Source organism: Leopardus geoffroyi, chromosome B3 (assembly GCF_018350155.1).
Source record: "Leopardus geoffroyi isolate Oge1 chromosome B3, O.geoffroyi_Oge1_pat1.0, whole genome shotgun sequence".
Taxonomy (NCBI): Eukaryota; Metazoa; Chordata; class Mammalia; order Carnivora; family Felidae; genus Leopardus; species Leopardus geoffroyi.
The window spans coordinates 108,356,651-108,368,010 of NC_059337.1; the positions used below are offsets into that span (position 1 = coordinate 108,356,651).

Consider the following 11,360-nt stretch of genomic DNA (forward strand, 5'->3'; position numbering starts at 1 on the left):
ACCTGGTGGGATGAGCCCTAGGTGTTGCATGGAAACCAATTTGACAATAACTTTCCATTAAAAAAAAAAAAAAAAAAAAAAAAGCTATACTAATCAAAATAGTAAAGTAGTAGCATAAAAAGATAGATCAATGGAGTAAAATGGAGAGCCTATAAATGGGAATCACCATATATGTTCAACTTATGACAAAGGAGCCAAGCAAATACCGTAGGAAAAGGATAATCGCTTTACTAAATGGGGTTAGGAAAATTGGACAGCCACAGCAAAAGGATGAAACTGGGTCACCGTCTTATACTACACATACATACACACACCAACTCAAAATGGGTTAAAAACAGAATGTAAGACCTAAAAACCTTAGAACTCCTTAAAAAAAGGTGGGGGGGGGGATAGGGGTAAGGTCATTGCCATCAGTATTTGCAATGATTGTTTTGGACTTGACACCCCAAAGCAAAGGAAACAAATGAGAAAATAAACAAGTGGGACTCCATCAGACTGAAAGGTTCTCTATACTAAAAAGAAACCATTAACAAAATGAAAAGGCAACCTACAGAATAGAAGAAAATATTTGCATGTCATCTGATGAGGGGGTAATATCCAAAATACATAAAGAACTCATACAACTTGATAGCAAAAAACAAAAACAAAAAAAAACTTGATTTTTTAAAAAATGTTTTATTTTATTTTTGATAGAGAGCGCAAGCAGGGGAGGGGCAGAGAAAGAGAGAGGGGGAAACAGAGGATCCGAAGCAGGCTCCATCCACACTGACAGTGGTGAGCCGCATATGGACTTGAACTCACTAACTGTGAAATCATGACCTGAGCCGGAGTCTGACTGAGCCACCCAGGCGCTCCACAACCTGATTTTTTTCAATCGGCGGAGGATCTGAATACACATTTTTCCAAAGAAAATATACAAAATGGCCAGCAGATCCATAAAGAGGTGCTCAGTATCACAAATTTCAGGGAAGTGCCAATCAAAGCCACAGGAGATCACATCACACCTGCTAGTATGACTATTATCAAAACGACAAGTGGCACCGGGGTGGCTAAGTCAGTTAAGTGTCCCAGTTTGGCTCGGGTCGTGATCTCGTGGTTCATGGGTTCAAGCCCTGTGTGAGGCTCTGTGCTGACAGCTCAGAGCCTGGAGCCTGTTTTGGATTCTGTGTTTCCCTTTCTGTCTCTCACTCTCAAAAATAAATAAACATTAAAAAAAAAAAGACAAGAAACAAGTGTTGGCAAGGATGTAGAGAAAAGGAAACCCTGTGCCCTGTTGGCGAGAATGTGAACTGATGTAGCCACTATGAAAAAAAAAATATAGAGGTTCCTCATATTAAAAATAGTACTACCATATGATCCAACAGTTCTACTTTTGGGCATTTTCGTGAAGGAAACAAAGTTACTATTTTGAAGAGATACATATACCCCATGTTAATTCACTGTGGCATTATTCCCAACAGTCAAGACATGAAACAACCAAAATGTCCGTCAACAGGTGGATGGATAAGAGAGGCAAACACACACACAAAATAGAGTATCATTCAGCCATAAAAAAGTAGTAAAATCTTGCCATTTGCAGCAACATGGATGTACCTTTGGGTATTAAGTGAAATAAGTCAGAAAGAGAAAGACACTGTATGATCTCACTTATACGTGGAATCTAAAACAACAACCAAAGCCAAACTCAAAGATACAGAGAGCAGGTTAGTGGTTGCCAGAGGCAGGCAGTATGGTGAAATGGGTGAAACTTCCAGTGATCAGATAAACAGGTCCTGGGGATGTAATGTACAGCATGTGACTATAGTTAACCATTCTGTATTGTACATTTGAAAGTTGCCAAGAGCATAAATCTTACAATTTCTTATCACAGGAAAAAAACAAAAGTTGAGGCTATGTGATGGATATTAACTAATTGTGCTAATCATCTCACAACATACACTACACCAAATCATTTTGTGTACCTGAAACTAATAGAGGTCATGTCAAGCATACCTCAAAAAAATAGTAAAATTATTAATAGACAATAACATTTTGAATTGACACTCCTCAAAAAGAAATATTCCTTAGGGGAAATAAAAAGCTTTTGCAACTTATACAGATACACAGAGAACATAGGACATGCTTCCCTGTTTGTTGTGCTCTTCACTGAGCTATAAGCCCTGGCATGAGCCCTGTAAGAACCACTAAGATTCTGGTCAGGAATTTGGATGAGGAGGGTAATTCCCAGCAAGTCCAGCTGAGGGTCTTACAAAGCAAGTCAATTATGCCACTATCTATGTGGAGGTCAAGTCAGCTCCCACAGGTTAAGGCCAAGACTGCCCCACCCATGCCACTTGCAAGTCCAGATTATCACCTGTGCTTCTGACCAATAAGCTATAGGGTGGAAGTCCCCACTACCTGCTCCTTGGTTTTAATTAATTTGCCAAAACAGCTCACACAACTCAGAGAAGCTTTTACTTACTAGATTATTGGTTTATTATAAAAGGATATGTGGTGCTTGGGTGGCTCAGTTGGTTAAGCATCGGGCTCTTGATCTTAGCTTGGGTCGTGACCTCATGATCATGGGATAGAGCCCCATGCTGGCTCCCCACGGAGTGAGGGGACAGATTTTCTGTCTCTCCTTCTGCTCCTCCCCTTCCCATGCATGCGTGCATGCTCTCTCTCAAAAAATAAAAAATAAAAAGATCTAATTCAAGAACAGCCAGATAGAAGAGACATATACATAGGGCAAGGTGTTGGGAAAGGTATAGAGCTTTCATGTGTCTCAGAGTGCATTACTTTCAGCAGATCTCCAAATATTCACCAACTCAGAAGCTCATTGGGTTTGTAATGGAGGCCTTAGTAAGTAGGCATGATTGATTACATCATTGGTCATTGATGACTGAACTCAATCTCCAGCCCCTCTCCTCTCCCTGGAGGGAGGATAGGAGGGATGGGGGAGGAGTGAGACTGGACATTCCAACTCTCTAGTTAGGCAGTTGGTTCCACTGGCAAGCAGTCCTGTCCTTAGAGGTCTTCAAAAAACATAAATAAATGAAAAATCACCCCATTAACATCACAAAAGACACCTTCATTGCTATCACAGGAAATTCCAAGTGTTTTAGGAGCTCTGTGCCAGGAATGGATCACAAACCAAATATATATTGTAAATCACAATATCACATGTGCCTATTGCAGACCAACACTACCACAAAGCCACAGGCTCAGCAGACTACTCCATTTAATCTGTATCTTCTGAAAATGTTAGTGCCTTGAGAAAGCTAATTCGTATACCGGGACCCACAGAACAGATGCTGCCCCAGCGGTCCGGCCCATGTCACAGATGGAAGTCAGCCTGCACTCAACAGGAAACACCTGTCAAAGAAGCCAAACACCAATCACAATCCTCCAACTCTGCTTTAGCTGGCTCACCTTACCCTAGAAAATACAATTTCCCAGCCAATCATGCCTTGCTTCTGAAGAATACGGACTTTGAGTCAGGAGACATGGATGTAAAACTTGACTCCGCATTCACCCTGGGCCAACCCTCGCAAACCTGGCTGTCTTTACTGATTCAACAGCAATAATAATACCTACTTCAGAAGACGGTGACGAGGATAAAAATAGGATACCTTGTAAACTCTTAACTCTCCGTGCAAATTATAGTTATAGTTGCCATAACTGAGGAATTGGGTTTAAAAGCAGGGGACTTCAGCTTGGTCAGCATTTCCCAACTAAAGGTTCCATAAGCCATCAGTCAAGGGGGAGGGGGAAGGAGGGGGAGGTCTTATTCCAGTTCATCCTAGAGGAGGCTTGGAGTTCAGTCACTGTTAAGAGCAGGCCCCAGTCCTCAGTTCCATCTGTTTTATTCCCCAGACACATCCACTCTGAGTAGCTTTCCATTTACTGGGGAAGGGATAAGGAAAGTAGAACCAAGTAGGTTTATTTGTTCATGTTTCCCACTGCAGTGTGGTCTCAGAGGCAGAACAACTCCAGAATTTCTCCTCTCCCCTCTCCGTACATCCCAAGTGAAAGCCTCTACACTCAAAAGCAGCAGAGAGACTTGGATTCTCCTTCATGCCTCCTTTATGTGAGAGAGAGAGAGAAACAGAGACAGAGACAGACAGAGACAGAGACAGAGCAAGTGTGCGCAGACCAAGGGTCAATCAGGGGCACTCCCAAACCAGTGCCTTATTTCTGACAAAAAGCCAATACTGATTCAGTGTGGGACCAGATAGCTTTCTATTCAGACCAGCTGGAGAGCTGGGCAGGTCAAGAGAAAGGGTCTTTGTGAAATGCAGAACAAAGCAAGCTCAAGGCTCCACTCCTTTCTCAGCTGACAGTCCTATTAGGGGAATCAGGACAGTCCTGCACTTCCCGGATGACTGGGAGCCGTACATAGGCTTCCACATGACTCCAATGTCAGCCAGACAAATGCATGGCCCCACTAGGGAAGTCCAGAGGTCGTGGGGGTGACTGGACCTCAAGTCTCCAGAGGGATATGGAGGCATGTTGGAAACAGTGTGTCTGGAATCTCGTGTGCTTGACTGCTCAGGAATGCATGGTTTGGGTAACTTTCTGGTTTAACTTACAGGAAGGTCTGATGGGTATTGAACAGGAATGTTGTAACAGCTCTGGATCACCTTGGAAAAACACCATTCATTCACCAGCCCTGTGCTGCAATTCCAGGAAGCAGCTGGTGGTGAATCAGAAAACTCTTTCCCTGTGGCTTTAAGGAAGCACGTCCAAGGCATCACCCACCTCCTCTCCAGTGGGGAGAAACACCCCCTAGCCACACACAGGCTTTTCTGAAGGGACTAAGGGGGAGGGGTGCTGCATGGTAGCTCCCCACCCCTGGGGCTGGAGAAACAGGCAGAGGAGAGACCTCAGAGCCCCAGGTCTTTTGGAAATATTTTCAGTCTTTTGAAACAGAAGATTTGTTCACTGTTTTGATTTTTTTTCTGGAGTTCATAGCAACAATGAAAGTAGGCAGAAGTCTCTACGTTCTGAGTGGCAAGGCTTGTATTTTCCTCAACATGAGAACAGCCTCTTACCTGCAGAGCCAGCCTGGGGCAGAGAAGCTCACAGCAGCTGCTTGTCAGTTGGTGCTCTGTGGGTCACTAGGCAGCCGGAGGGGGCCTCCAGCTGGCCTCACCCCGTCCAGGGTCCCCCAGTGCCTCTTCTCTGGGCGGAGGGTTCCTGCTCTCTGCCTTTGCGTCGACTACTCTCTAGCCCTCCTCCTGCTGTCGCTGGAACAGCTTTAGGCCCCTGGACATAACATTTGTGCCTTGGTTTTCCCACAGCCAACGGGAGCTAATCAAACAGCTAACAGATTTGGAGAGGTGGGTCGTTTTTTTCACACCCACTTGAAAGTTTTGGTTTTTTTCTCCTGTGTATCTGGCTCACTCTATCCTGTTACATTCAAACACATTTATGACCCACATTGAGACCAGAAGTCCGCGTTCACTGATGATTCAGGAGAACTTGAAACATGAGCTGAGTCAACGTGAGCTGTGGTTTTTAATTCCTCCACCCATCTTATCGTAATGTGCGCCCCCCCCCCTTTACCTTTCTCTGGGCTTTCCAGGGCTCCTGTGAGTGCACGGGGGCAGCCAGAGAAAGATGGGGAAGTTAGCTACAACTACCCTCCAGGACTCTATCCTCAGGACCTGAGGCTCATGAGTAGCTGGCAGTTGAGCAGCCTGCAGCATCGCAACAAGGAAGCGAGGATGAACGGTGTTGGAAAAGAAGCCACCTCAGGGCTTTTTAAGCGCAGGCTCTAAGGCTTCTCATTTAAGTGGGGCTTTTGCCCTCACCTGTGGGCCAGAGCGCAGAGGGTGGGGGAGGGGTTTAAAGGAAACTGTGAAAACTTCTGGGTAAGCCTGAGATCAGGGTGGTTGAGGAAGAGGAAAACCTCCCAGGGCCCAGCCCTTCAGGTTCATTTCTTGCCCTGATACGATGTCACCCCTACCCCTTCCCTTCTTCCTTCCTTTGCTTAGTTTCCATTCTTTCTTTCTCTGTTGCTTTTTGGCTGTTCATAGTCTAGCCCGGCGGTTCTCATCAGCCACACCTGGGCACTTGTTAGAAACGCAAATTCTCAGACCCTACCCCACACCTACTGAATCAGACGCTCGGGGAGTGGGGCTGGCGGTCTGTGTTTTACCCAGCCCTCCAGGTGACTGATGGTGAGCTTGCTCAAAGTTTAGAGCCCTGCTCTAGTCTCCCTTTCCCCAGTGAGGCTGAGGCTCCTCAGAGGACAGACTACAGAGGGCAGGGCACAGTCCTGGGCACCCAGAGATGCAGCCCTGCCCGGAACCTGTAGCAGGAGGTTGAAAGATCAAGGAGGCAGCCTGGAAATCATCAGGGCCTGGGTTTTAGTTGGGTGGCCAGAGCGAAGTCACTCACCTTGCCAACTCTGATTCCTCCTCTGCAGCATAGATGGAAAGAAATTGGTCTCTGAGTCTGGATCTGGCCAGGGCCTGCTTCGTTATTCCTCTCTTTCCTACTGATTCCCTTCCAGCCCCCCGTGGCAACTCTGGGTTTCTTTTTGTCCTCAGGTACTGTTGTGTATGAGTGAGAGAGACAGAGAAACGGAGTGGAGAACTGAAATAGGAACATGGCCTCCACCAGAAATGGGGCCATGCTTGAAGTGTGTGCTCCCCACTGGGTAGGGGGCTTGAGCTCCTGTCAGGAGCTCAACTCAGAGGGAGGGAGAGAGGGCTTTGCTGTCAGGAGTCAGAGTAGCCAATTAAAGCAACAAGCCCTTAATCACTCACTGTGACAGTACAAGCAAGAGTCTAAAATCAGAGAAGGTGCCCATCCCCTGTTCCACTTTCTGCCATGGAACTGCATACCAGTCAGGGGCAGCTGCATCAGTGTAGATGTGAGGCTTGTCTCACTCATGAGGAAGCCCCTGAGGAAAAGGCAGCTTTATGGACCCTGAGGTTGGAGGAGAAGGCTGGGGGAAGGGCTCCGAGTGGAAAAGTACTGGGTACTGAGACAGTGAAGAGAGTGTCTTCAGGGTTTCCTCCCCCACATCCATCCCTCCCTCCACTAAGGAGGATTCAGCAGAGATGGGCACCTGAAGAGGACCGCTGCTCAAGCCTCAGACAGGGAGACGGGAACAAAGGTGTCTCCCAGCTAGGAATGCAAAGAAGCCAAGAGCGTGACCAGCGAGGGGGGCCTGAGTGCTTGACTGCACCTCCCTCCAGATGCGATAGAGGCCGTGCACCAAGGTTGCTGTGGCGAGGGCAGCTTCTCCGCACCCCTCCCCCCCCCCCCCCCCCCCCAGGCAAAGCCTCTGTAATTACCTGTGGTCGGGACTAAAAAATCACAAAATCGCACATAGGTTTTTAAGCAGGAGCCAGACAGCTTGCCTCCTCTCAGTGAGACACGAAGTGGCCTCCTCCTACCTGCCTCCTTTGAGCCAACTTCAGCTTTCAGGCTGGGGTCAGGGTGCCTGCCTCTGCACAGGGACGCAGTGACTTTGTCCAGGTGGAAATCACTTTTCACCCACTTCTCTAGGCTTGATGGTCCTGATTTCTGTCATTTTAAATCACCAGTATTTCCGGGAAGTGATTAAAAGAAGAGCAAACGCCCATGAACAGTTTGCACAATTGGCATATAGGAGACTCTACTGTTAAGTGGCACTCACCTTACCCCTTTTCTGGAGATGATCAGGTATTCATTCATTTTTCTTCTCTCTCTTTGTATCACCTTCCCACCCAAAGTGACTCAGTTCCTGGTAGAAGAGATGGGTGTATACCTGAAATGGAGGTGATGTACAGGAATGGAGAGAGAAGTGAAATCCAGCAAGGGGGCTAGACCACAAAGTTTGATAATGGTGATAGAAGAGGCTGTAATGTCCTGACCACTAATTCCAATAAGGTGAATCCCAAAATGATCAGAGCTGTCTTCCCAAAAGATGTCTAGGGTACGGAAAAAAAAAGTTGGATATTTCAGGACAAGCCCTATTGATGCTAAAGCAGATACTGAATCACTCTTTCGTCCCAGCCTACACTATTTGCTATATATCCATACTGATACATTCTGGGTTCCCTATTGGAATGCGAGCTTCTTGAGGGCAAAGACTATGCCTTACATGTCTGCAAATGACCCGGAATATAGTGCACTCAAATACATACTGGGCAAGTAAGTGGTCAGGATACAAAACCCCAGTCAACCACAAGCCAGTTCTTCTAGGTTGGTCTGGAAATATCTAAGTCCTGTATTTATTTACTTTTACACAAAATTGTGTCTTATCTTCCCAAGTGGCTTGTACGTATATTCACTGAGGCTTCACAGTACCTGGCCAACAGTAAGCTTTCAACAGATAAATACTTAACAGATAGATTTCTCAGAACAGTCTTTGCCAAGAGACAGAAAGTGGAACTGGAAATCCAATCCTTCAAACCCCTTGAAGACCCATCCTTGGGGATGTGAGATTCCAGACATCATTGGACAGGATAGCACCTTCCTGGAATCCCCCGAAGGATGGTTATACTTATGGGGTCTACTTCTGGGAACAGTGAGCTAACAGACTCCCTTTGCTTTAGTTTGCCCCAGTACTCAGACATAACTGGTAGAGATTTGTGGGTCGTGTATAACATGCTTGCTGATTTGCTAGTTACTCATCACAGTCACCATTTGAAACTGGCCAGTGTGAACAACCCTAGGTCTCGACCATGACGATCAAGGCGGTGCTGAAAAGGAGTCTTTGTGTCAACAAGCCAGAAAGCTGGTCTCCTGCTTTCTAACTGGACAATTTATACAATTTAGGTTGAGGAAGAGGCACTGTCCACTCTAGGCAGGCACAGTCACCCTGCCATCCAAATACATTCTACCCCGCCCTTCCATTTACCCACCACCGCTACCCCTCCTGCTTCTCTGCAGGCATGTCAGCAGGTCCCAGGCTTACAGGTCAGTGGACTGAGCTTGCCCCTGTCTTCCTTTCTAGTGATTTCCGACTGTCTTATGACTAGGAGCCAGACTCTGGGTTTGTTCTCCCCATCGACCATGTAGACAAACAACCATCAGAGAAATCCCTCCCAAGATCAGTAGTTCTAACTGCTCAGCAGAATTACCTGGAGGGGAGTTTTAATAATATGGCTCCATGGAACCTACCTCCAAAGATTCCAATTTAGTCAGTCCAGTGATATTCAATCAGCTGTATTTTTCAGAACTTTACAGAGGCTTCTGGTGCATGGGCAAGTGGAGGAACTACTGGACAAATTCTGAGTCTTTGAGATCAGGAAACATGTGAGTCTTCCCTTCCGCACCCCCCAGTGATTGGCACAACACCTGGCATATAACAACTTCTTATAAGTGAGATGAGTAAATAAATGATTGAAAAATAGGGTGGTAGATTGGGGATACTGTCAACCTAGTATCTTGACTAAAGTTTAGGAAGGGCCAGTAGGATGCCAAAGAACAAACCAGTCACAGTGGGGGTGGGTGTAGGAAAAAAGCATCAGGGAAGGGGTGAAGAAATCACCCCAAGTAGGAGTCCCAATTTGAGCCCCCAGTGGGAGAACATAGCCCCTGCCCTTGAAAATGCTGCTACTGACCCTGTATTGGGACTTACAGGGCCTCCAGGCCCACCTATAAATCAAATCTGATTGGTCACTTCTTTGTTAAAAACCCTCCAAGGCAAACCATACAAACAAAAAACCAAAACCAAACCAAATGGTAAAACCCCCTCCAAAGCCCTGAATTGTCAGGATAAAGTCTACATTCCTTTCTCTGGCTCACAAGTCCCTTTCTGGCTTTTTCCCAACTCATCACATGCTAATTGCTCCCATCTCTTTACCTGGGTGGCCCCTCTGCCTTCTTTCAGGCCTTACACCTTGCGGTGTTCTCTCTGCCTGCAATGATCCTTGCCCCCAACCCCCATTTCCTCTAGCAAACTCCATAGCAACCATCAAATCACAGCTTAAAACATCACCTTCTGTTCCCCCAGAAGATTGTGGGCTCCCTGAGGGTCAAGGTCAGTCTGCTGTATCCAAAGCCTAGCCAGCAGTTGCTCCAATATTCAATGAAGAGAAGTTGGGACAAGACACTAACAGCAGACACTCAGGACTAGTGTTGCCTTGCAATTGCTGTGAAACAGAATTCTGCAGACACAAACAAGCTTGCTGATTTGGACCTAAAAAGGAACTGGGCTGCAGGGTGAGAAGTGTGTTGAGAAGAAAAGCAAGTGAAGGTGGGAAATTCCAAACCGGAACAGAGAGCAGGCAGAGGGTTCTACCCAATCCCTCTCTAGGGTCAAAGGCCGTGGGAGGCTGTCTGTTGTGGTCACAGTCGGCCAAGGCAGGCTGCCAAGCGGGCTCCACACGGAGAAACCGCGGGGGCTGCAGGTGGGAGCAGTCGCCCTGGGCGCGGGGGCGGGGCTCGCTGGCCGGCTGCATCCGGACAAGGTCAGGTGCACCGCGCTGGGCGGGCGCAGCGAGGCCAGTGCTGGAGGCAGCTGATTCGCCTGCTTGACGCGTGGATGCCTTGATTTGGTCTGACAAGTGGAGGCTGCTGTGAGAAGCGGCCTGGATTTTTGACATTCAGCAAGCTAGAAATAACCAGCGGGGCTCCTGGCGCTGTGGCCACAAATGTCTTGCCCTTCCCAGGCGACGGCCTGATTGAAGGGGCTTTTCGGCCAGTGCAGACCAGTGTTCCCTGTGCCAGGCCTGGATTCTAAGCCAGGCTTATCTTCTGACCCCGTGGTTTAGGAGAGTCACTTGAGTTGACTGTACCTCAGCTTTCCCTCTGTAAAATGGGGTTGCCGACAGCTGAGCCCCTTTCGCCTCTGCTAGAAAATGATTCTAAGTGGCTGTCTTGGCCCTCCGAATCCCACGACCTGAGCTTGATGTCTGCCATTTCTTGAAGCCTAGCACTCTAAATATCCACTCTGGGAGGGGCTAGGAAATGATCCTGGTTGGTGCTGATTAACCTTTTGTGAATCAGGGACCTTCTGAGAATCAGTTGAAATCTATGGACTGGAGTTGCTAATTTAAACCCCTACCCCCAGACTTAATATCTCTAGTCTAGTCCAACTCCTCTTCTTGCAAGTGACGGGACTGGCCTGGAATGAGCCCTCTGGAGCTTTCTGCCACCTTCTAATCTTCACACATGTGAGCACCACCTTTTCCCTACTTTCCCAGTTCAACCATCCTCCTCACCATCCCCCACTCTTGGGCACTCTCAAGAAGGAAATTGTCCTATAAATATTTATAAAAGGCGTGGGAAGCCCTGTAGCAGAGAAAGTGAAAAATAATATCCCCCAGTCTGCAGAGCATGGCCCGATGCTTCTCTCCCAGCTTCCACCTCATCTTTCCCATAAGCCTGGGAGGGGGGGTGGGGTGGGAGCGGGCATTGAGTGGGAGCTAAAGCTG

At 47.4% G+C, this 11,360-nt stretch overlaps 1 long non-coding RNA gene across 6 annotated transcripts in view; it reads right to left on the reverse strand.

The window, feature by feature from the left end:
• The window catches only part of LOC123583953, a 79,979-nt gene extending 69,345 nt beyond the window's left edge, over positions 1–10,634 (reverse strand). Inside the window, exons 1-5 of one of the 6 annotated variants that reach the window (XR_006705076.1) lie at positions 9,923–10,634; positions 7,634–7,744; positions 6,385–7,521; positions 5,548–5,681; positions 5,034–5,247 (exon numbers count right to left, since the gene is read on the reverse strand). This is a non-coding gene — a long non-coding RNA (uncharacterized LOC123583953). The other 5 variants (XR_006705072.1, XR_006705071.1, XR_006705073.1 and 2 more) reach the window with 5 other exon arrangements.
• Between the last annotated feature and the right edge of the window lie 726 nt (positions 10,635–11,360).